This window comes from Gossypium raimondii, chromosome 13 (genome assembly GCF_025698545.1).
Source record: "Gossypium raimondii isolate GPD5lz chromosome 13, ASM2569854v1, whole genome shotgun sequence".
NCBI lineage: Eukaryota > Viridiplantae > Streptophyta > Magnoliopsida > Malvales > Malvaceae > Gossypium > Gossypium raimondii.
In genome coordinates this window covers 38973691-38983501 of record NC_068577.1, presented here as the reverse complement: position 1 = coordinate 38983501, position 9811 = coordinate 38973691, and the positions used below count along the sequence as shown (strand labels likewise).

At 32.0% G+C, this 9811-nt stretch overlaps 1 long non-coding RNA gene across 1 annotated transcript; it reads right to left on the bottom strand.

Annotated features, from left to right (window-relative positions):
- Positions 1-5438: 5438 nt before the first annotated feature.
- Positions 5439-9702, bottom strand: LOC105783610 (uncharacterized). The gene is made up of 4 exons (XR_001130142.2): positions 9358-9702; positions 8815-8887; positions 8617-8685; positions 5439-5899 (listed from the first exon to the last, which is right to left on the bottom strand). It is a non-coding gene; the product is annotated as an uncharacterized LOC105783610 (long non-coding RNA).
- Between the last annotated feature and the right edge of the window lie 109 nt (positions 9703-9811).

Genomic DNA, 9811 nt, shown 5'->3' with positions numbered 1-9811 from the left:
ACATTATTATAAAACAATTTATTTATATATAGAGAAAACAAACCAAAATAATAATGGCTATGCCTTATATTAATAAACGAGGTAAATAAATATGTTACTATAATCATCTCATGATTGGTTTTTAGGCATACTTTAACATCTTCTATTTTCTATGTGGCCTTATTGACTCCATGGTTTCACCATAGAAATTTAACTAAAGGGATTATCTTCCTTCTTAGAACCTTTACATCATATTCTAGAATTTGTACAAGTTCTTCTTCAAAGGAAAAATTCGATCATACCTCAATCTCTTAAATTGGAACAATGTGAAAAGGGTCAGAATGGTAACATCTCAACATAGAGACGTGGAAGACGTCAAGAATTTGATCCAGTTTGGGGGTAATTCGAGTTGGTAAGTAACTAGACCGATTCTCTTAAGGATTTGGTAAGGTCTTAACAATCGTGGACTTAACTGACCTTTTCGGTCGAACCTTAACACCATTTGCCATGGGGATATTTTTAGGAAGACATTATCATTGACACTGTACTCGATGTCTTTTCTCTTTAAATTCGCATATGACTTTTATCTATTGGAAGCTGCTTTTAGTCTTTCCTAAATCAGTTTGATGCTCCCCTTGGACTTTTACAATGAATAATCCTTACGGACAGGTAAGAAGTGTGCTGACTTAGTTAACTAGTCTACTATCACCCAAATTGAATCTTTCTTAGTGGGTGTTAAGGGTACCCCACTATCAAATTCCATCGTTATTCACTCCCACTTCCACTAAGGTATTTTAATCGGTTGCAATAGTCCAAAAGAGAATTGGTATTCAACTTACACCTACTGACAAGCTAGACATTTGACCACAAATTCCATTACATTATGTTTCAATCCTAGCCACCAATACAACTCTTTCACATCCCGCTACATTTTGTTTGCTCTGGGATGCATGGCATAAGGGCTAGCATGCACTCCCCAAAGTATGGTTTGTCTTAAAGCATTGTCATTCCGTACATGAAACCTTCCTTGAAAGCATAAGATACCATCATCATTAAACTCAAAGTTCTCAGTCTTTCCCTCATCCATGAGCTTAATTCAAGGTAACAAGGTTATATCTAAGGGTTGTTTAGCTTTGATCTCATCGATTAATGTGGGTTTTACATGCAATTCTAATAGCAAACCTCCATCATCCACTAAACCCAACCTAGCAAACATTGCCCTTAATTTGCTCATTTGTTTTCAGCTTAGGGCATCTACTACAACATTGGCTTTCCTAGGGTGGTATTCAACTATACAATCATAGTTTTTAATAGCTTTAAAAACCTTCGTTGCCTAAGGTTCAATTCTTTTCAGGTGAAAAGGTATTTAAGGCTCTTATGATCAGTATAAATTTAACATTTCTCCCCATCAAGATAATGACCGCCTCCGAACATACAAACATCCAAAGTGTAAATAGTGAAATAAAATAAAGAATTATGAGATGGCATCTGAAAGTATACGGGTCAAGTTGTAATATAGATTTTACAACAAAATAGGTGAGTACTCCGAGTATCGTACCGAAGGGAGGCGATTACTAAATCAATCTTAACCTAAACACTTAAAGATATAATTAATACTTTTAAATCGGTTATATAATAGATAATTTTAGGGTTTCTTAAATAAAATAAAATAACATAAAAGAATTGAATTTCAAGAGATATAAAGAACAAAGTGAATCAAATTTGAAGATGGGTGATTAACTCACTTCAGCAATCCCAATCAAATGTTGTCTCGAATTCCTCGTCAACCAACTAGTCGCTACCTTAGGATCTTCTAATCTCCCACTAACATAACAAGTTACCAAGGACTACTTATCTTCCAACCTCACAGTTCATACTGGCTCGGAGTAAAGGTGTTCACGAATGGGCAATACCAATTTTCCGTTAATTCCCACCTTGATGACTTCTTGGGGTTGTCAGGCCTAGGGTTTGTTTCACATTATACCTTTCCCAAATAGTTGATCCATTGAGTAACCCTACAAAACAATTAAGAGATCATGCTTCAACTCGCTAATCCCCTAAAGAAGGATTTGTTTCTCATGGCTTTCATAAACAACATGGAATAAATTGAAGAATTAATCATAGGGAAAGGATTGAAATAAAGAGTTTAAGAAAAGCCTGATTGATATTGATAATTAGTGCGAATCCACAACAATTGATCTCCTTTATAAATCAAAATACTTGAAAGAAACAAAGAACAAATAAACTAAAACTATGAAAACCTAAAGAAAGCAAGAAAACAAAAATTAAACCTAAAGAGAGAATCTAAGCTAATGGAATGGTGTCCATAATGTGTGCCAAATGAGCCTATTATAGCCTTCAGGTAGTCGTCGTCCTTAACCCTAGGTTAGCTGACGTTCCTGAGCTTTCAGTTCCATTATGCAAACCAAAACGCCCCTACTTCATGTTTTATTCTCTGTCATAGAGTCGATGTCGTGACACACCAGGACTTGTGTCGCGATATAGCAACCAGTATGCTTCTTTTAAGCCATCTTTAGGGGTATGTCGCGACATCCTCAGCCTGTGTCGCAACATTGAAGGAAATTTCTTACTTTCTCTATTTTTTCTCTATGTTGCGACATCGGATCTCCTTGGTTAGGTCGAACGGCATTACGAGGAACTTATAGTGGTCGTAACGGGTTCTAAAAGTAATTTTAGGCACATCAACCTCCTTTATCTTCAGTTGGTAATACCACGATCTTCGATCTATTTTGGAAAACACAGTTGCACCCCTAAATTTGTCAAACAAATCATATATCCTAGGCAAAGGATATTTATTTTCGGTAGTCAACTTGTTCAACTATCGATAATCTGTACACAACCTTAGGGAACCATCCTTCTTTTTCACGAATAGGATCGAAGCTCCCCATGAAGACATATTGGGTCTAGTAAACCCACGATCCAAAAGCTCCTGAAGTTGGATTTCTATTTTTCGAAATCATTTGGTGCTGTGCGGTAAGGAGCAATAGACACTGGAGCGGTTCTTGAAAAGAATTCAATTCTGAATTCTACCTCACGATCCTAGGGTAATCTTGGCAACTCCTCGAGAAACACATCTGGGAATTCCCTACGGTTCGGATACTATATAGGGTGCTACTATCAACATTCTTGTCCATCACATAATCTAAGTACGCTTCACACCTCTTGCGAACCAACTTTTTGGCGACCATAATAGATATAACATTGGGTAGGTAGTCCCTACACTCCCCAACCATGACAATCTCTTTACCCTCGATTGTTTTTAAAGTTACCCTCTTAGAGACACAATCTACGCTAACTTAATGTTAAAATAACCAGTCCATACCCAAAATTAAATTGAACTCCTCAAAAGGTAACTCCAAAAGTCTATGGGAAACACTACTCCTTGAACCTCTAACAAACATATCCTACAGAATTTATTTATAACAGATTGTCTTAAAGGGCTTACTATGATTACATAAATAGTTGTTTCCTTTAACCCCTACACCTAATTTTTCTGACATTCCACAAGATATATAAGAGTGGGTGGATCCCATATCGATTAAGGCAAAGTATGGGATACAATTAATGGTAAAGATACTAGCTATGACATATGACGCATCTTGTAACACCTCTAACCCTTCTCTATTGCCGCATTAAGGTCACGAGATATTACAACAACTAACAAGACCAATAATATCTCAAAATAGTTCAAAATTCAATTTAAAAATCAATAATCAATATCCAAACATTGTTCATGGCATATATGTGAAAACAAGACTTAAATTGAGCATACGAAACCTTAAGATTAATTTAGAAACAAGTATGGACTAATTTGAAACAAAACAGAAAAATATGGAAAAAAAAACTATAGAAATGGGTCATATGACCGTGTGGCCAGATTGTGTGGTGCTACTCTACAAACTCATATCCTCAAACTATGTACAAATTGATGTTGTGAAATATAGGGTCATACAACTGTGTGTACCTAATAATGCCTTCAAAATCAAATAATATCTATCCAAAACACTTAGGCCACAAGTCATACCATTTCCATATCTTAAACCTACCTAAATTACATCAAAAATGCCAAAATATACCATATAACATTTAACCTAAGTGCCTAACCAATGTGCCCTCATTGGCACCACAATTTAAACATTTAAACTCTAATTCACATACATCATTTACAAATCAAAAAACACGTAACCAAGAATTTCAAGAGCATAAATCATACCACTTATGTATACTTGACTATACCAAACCAAAAGTACCTACTAGAAAGTACCTTAACCATTTTTATAAATTTAAACATACACAACATGGTTATATACATTTTGCCTTATAAACTCTTAGTACATGCCATTTGTAACCTAAACCAAAATGGTCATTCCACAATAAATGATTAAGATAGGCATCGAGTAATACGCTACCAAATTCAAGTGTCACCAAAACACCAAAAACATGATTTCATCTCAAAAGGTACAAAACATCCCAGGATACCTATTAACATAAACATATCAAAATAACCATTCAAAATGCATTTAGATACCAAATCATGCATTAACCATCACACATCACAACCAACCAAAATATCAATTAGGATTCTCATCAATACATATATTATGTACTTCAAGTGGTACAAAATATAATCATAGTGCTTATAACATACATAACCAAAACCCTATTTACATGTCACTTATAACCGGACCAAAATGAACAATTAGATACCAAATAAGTTGTTGGATATTGTGATCTTTAAAAGTAATCCAATCGACAGCTTGAATCCAACGATTTACAAGGAAGAAAAACCAACATGAGGTAAGCTTACATAAAAAATTTTATTTAGTTTAATAGAAAACTTAGTTTAGATGTCGATTTATTATTTCTTAATGTTTTAATTATCACCAAGCAACAAAAAAAAGATGGTGTTTACTTAAGTATTTAATAAAAATTGGGGTTCATACACAATCAATTAATAGTAAAAATTTAATGTCCTAATTTAAATCATAATTAAATGTCATGCAACAATAAAAACATCCTAACTCCTAAACCTCATGCCACAGTTCAAATAAAACATTACAGACCTCAAATAATAAAATAAATCAAAAGATTAAGTTTTAATAAATTGAAAAGAAGTTGGATTGTGTTTAGACCCTCCAAATACTGTGCATGCGTCCTAACCTAGTGGGTTATCTGTAAGGATGAAATTTTAAAAGGGAGTGAGCTTTGACGCTCAGTTTGAGTCCATTTACAACAAAATCAATGGAAGAGTTATTAAGACACATTAATTAATATTGCAGAAAGTAATCATAGAAAGCAACTCAATTCAGAGTATCAGTTTTTCAAATGCAACTCATTAATACATCATATCTCACAATAACATTTTTTGAGATAGCCAAATTCACAGCTTTGCCTACAATAATCATATTCAATAGCATATATATAAATAAATTCACGCATATATGTCGTAACATATTTTCCAGATTTGTATGCACATGATTTAAATGATGTCATACAGTTTCGAGATTAAATTGAATAAATTCTACCCCACTACTACACACCATAATGGGAGTTCCCAAGAACTCCCTTCTCCAACACACCTAGTTATGGATAAACTACTACTGGTTTGTAGATAATAACTACTATTTTTTTGTGGAGACACAGTAAGTCCCCAGGGTTGGAATCTGCCTCTGGCTGTAGGTTCACAGTAAAATTCCTGCAGATGAAATCTACTTTTTGGCTGTATATCCTACAACATGGACTCGCCGTTGGAATCGACCTTTGGCATGGATTCACAGTCGTATCCAAAGATGGAATCTTCCTTTGGATGTGGATACCAAGTAGTTTGCAGATAGGAACTGTCGCATGGTTGTGACTTTGCACTGCCATTTTACTTGTAGATAAATTGTTTGATCTTCCTCTGTACATATTGTTCCAACCCATGATTATAAAATATTGAATATAATCACACCTAATGGCATTTAATATACTATCACATGGTAAATCAATAGCAAAATCAACTTTTCATGTATTTAGTTTGAGAACAATATAGGGCATGTCATCCATACAATCGCAAGTATATAAATACAAAGATAACATATGCTATTCATAATTCATGCAAATATTCATAAATATAACTAAATACAGCATTACTTCGATCAATCATAGATTCTAGCATATCTCATGTCATGAAGGACTTAATGGCATAGTTTAGTTCACTAGAAATAGTTCGGAACCAATTCAGGGACTAAATTGATCAAAACATAAAATTTTGGGTCAAAATTGAAAATTCCAGATTCCAGAGGATACACGACCGTGTAATCGGACTGTGTGGGAAGCCCTAGGCCGTGTGGATAGGGTACACGGCCATGTGGCTAGGCCATGTGAAAGACTATGGCTATGTGGTATTCGAAAATTCAAACTACAAAGAAGACACGACCGTGTTGGGACCCTAGGCCATGTGAAAGTCGAACATCGAGAGTTTCAGGGGTGGCATGGACGTGTGTGGGGATCGTGTGAAAGTCAAAAATCCTAAACTATGGAAATTTGGGATCGATAATCGAGTTTGAATTGAACTTACTGGTTCTTGGTAACTCAAGGATGAAATTGACGGCGCTATGCTAAGATGATACAAAGAAAAGATTAAACGGAGGTTGATTCCAAGTTTGGAATTCAAAAATATTAATCTCAGTAATAGATAGTAAAAACTTGAGAAAAGGAAGATGGGAGAGAAAAGAGAGAAGATATAGGGAAAAAGAAACTATAATTCTACTATGATTTGGAAAAAAATATTAAATATCTAGGAATTTCAAACTTTTAGGGCTAATTTGGCAAATATTCCATTTCTGTCGAAATTGAAGAAAAAAATGAACAGGGGAAATGGAGTTAGCATGACTTGAACTTGGGAATGAGGGAAAGAGAATGCAAAGCCTTACTATTTGGGATACTACCTATAGTTAACTTATTTCCACCACATCTAATATATAAACAAGCTTAATTTTGTTCCTTAGTTACTGAAAAATAATAGAAGAAAATGAAAAGAGTAGGGTTTAAACCTTGGTTCTCTAAATGATTTTTAAGCTATTAGCCATCAAAACAAAAACTTATTCCTTGGTAATTTTATTAATTCTAACCTTATAAATTTCGTGGTGTTACAAAGAAAAGTATTATTGTTATGATCACGCCACTAAAATAAATTAGTATTTTTTATTTATGATATTCAAATTCTTGCATATTTAAAAATATTATATAATAAATTTTATTTCTTTCTTTACTTTGATATTTTTAATGAATTAAGTTTTAGAATTTTCATATCTTTTACTGTAATTATTTTACATTTAAAGTTTTTATCAAATCTTAAAACTGGTTAAAATTATTCTTTTCTTATAAAAGAACTTAAATTTCATTTCAAAGTATATTGAAGGTAATAAAATATTAATTGCTATTGCTTTTTTAATTATAAATTTATTTTAGGTTCGAAAATATTAAGAATAGGTGAATTGGTATTTTAGAAATGACCTAATTAACAATTTGACCCTTGAAGTATACCCATTTTCACATTTTGGTATCTACATTTTTTGTCCCCATTTGGTACCTAAAATATCAACCACTTTCCAATTTAGTACCTAGAGTATGCCTATGATATATTTCTTAGTTCATTTTTTTACAGACATTATCTGATAGCCAATGATAATCTGCCACATGGTGGCTTTATGTAAAAAATATTTTCTTTTATTAAATGTATATACACATTAAAAAATATGAAAAATAGAAATAAATATAAAAATTCATAAAAATATATATAATCCAGAAAATATATATTATAAAAATTTACAAAAATAAAATTTACAAAAACTTATAATTGAAAAGAAATTAGTTAAACTTAATAATACTATTAGAAAATGTAAAAAATTTAAAATTATAAAATAATTGTAGAAAATATATTTAAAAGTTTAAAATAATTAATTTAAAAGAAGGTATTTAAATTTCAAGGTTTTTTTTGGTGCAATTACTTGAAATTTAAATCCTTTTATAATTTTATAATAATTTTCAATTTTATACATTATTTTGACTTTTAAAATTTATAATTATATATTTGAGAATTTTATAAAAATTAAATTTTTAATTTTTATATATTATATATTATATATGATTTTTTTGCATTTTGAATCAATATGACATATATAATATTAAAAATATAAAAGGACAGTAGCATATTCTAATAACACTACATGGCATTGGATAATGCATGACATCGGGCTTAAGTAAAATTTGATAACTTTTATTTTGGGATTTTCATTGTGCATAAATAACACCCTTTTCAAGACACAATTTAACAAATATCTCATGCGTTTAAATAATACATAAGCTTAATATCTCAACACATTATATCATTTAGTCAAACATTCTCATATCTCATAACTCAAATATGCATTTACAAACTTAATCAAACATTTATACTATCAAACTAGAAATTTTATCAACATGTCAATCTTTTAAGGGTCGAAACATACCTGGTTCGGTCAATCAGAAAATCAATAATTTGGCTATTAAGTCAATCCAATTGGCAAGCTAATTTATCAAATGTAACATGATATTTAACATTTTCAAATAATTTTATGAGTTTATGACCCACACCTTATTTTTCGCTTCATCGCAGCACACTAGTGAATATTCCAATTTTCCTTAAAAATTCCTTAAGCGAACCTAAACCAAAATTCAGTATAAATTCAATCAATTTACCATTAAGCTAGCCCCCAAACACCCACTTATGATTTCAAACCAATCGTTGAAATTATAACTATTTTATGAATCCAAACTAGCTAGATTCCTTACACTGTATTGATGCGAACTATATGTACAATCATTCTTCGGCTTTACGAATGAATTGGGGCGTTTCGGTCAGCACCTAATTCAATAATATATTGGAAAATCAGTAGCTAATTAATTATTAAATTCCTTCATTTAATAAATTTATAACCTTTACCCAACAACTGTGTCAAAATAACAAACTCGTTATCATTAATTGTACTTATGCTTCACGATTTGTGGGATCCGATTGACTAATTGATCAAGAACGTCTCTCCATAATTAACATGTGATTAAAGGATGATTAGGAGGCTTTAAAAACACAATTAATTCTAGGAAAATATGGGCAAGACCCAAGAAACAAAACAACCCCCTTTCTTGCACATATGCGCAAGCACCACCACCCATGGTGGCCAAAATTGGGGCTGAATTTTAAAAAGGTTTGAGATCTCATTAAAATCTAGAAAAATACCTTTAAAATAATTTAAAATCCCTCAAATTCAAGGCCTAGAAATTTTGGTTTTTAATTGACAAAATTAATCAAGAAATTGAAGAGAAAATAGATATTACCCAAGCTAGTTGAGAGAAACGACAATGACACTTTCTTGGCAATGTTCGGGATCGATCTTGGGGTTCAAGATTCAGATTTGGGGCTGATTTAGATGAGAATAAATTTCAGAAATAGATTGAAGGAAATGGTGCACAATCTTGATGCAAAAATAAGAAGAAAGAGATGGTAAAATGGCAGGTGTAGGTGACGATAATAATGGGAGAAAGAAAGAAAATTGAAGAGAAAAGAGGAGAGGAAGAGGGTGAATGGCTAGGGTAGGGAAAATTGAATTAAAGGCTGGAAAAAACAATAAAATGTTGTATTTATACTTAGGTTTTAAGGGTATGGATGGCCCACATATTAAGAAAAATAAGGGATTTTGCAAAATTTAATTATTTCGCAAAGGAAAGGATTCAAACTTGAGACCTCATTTACTTTTCATGTTTTTTTATATTTATTTTAACCATTAAGTTT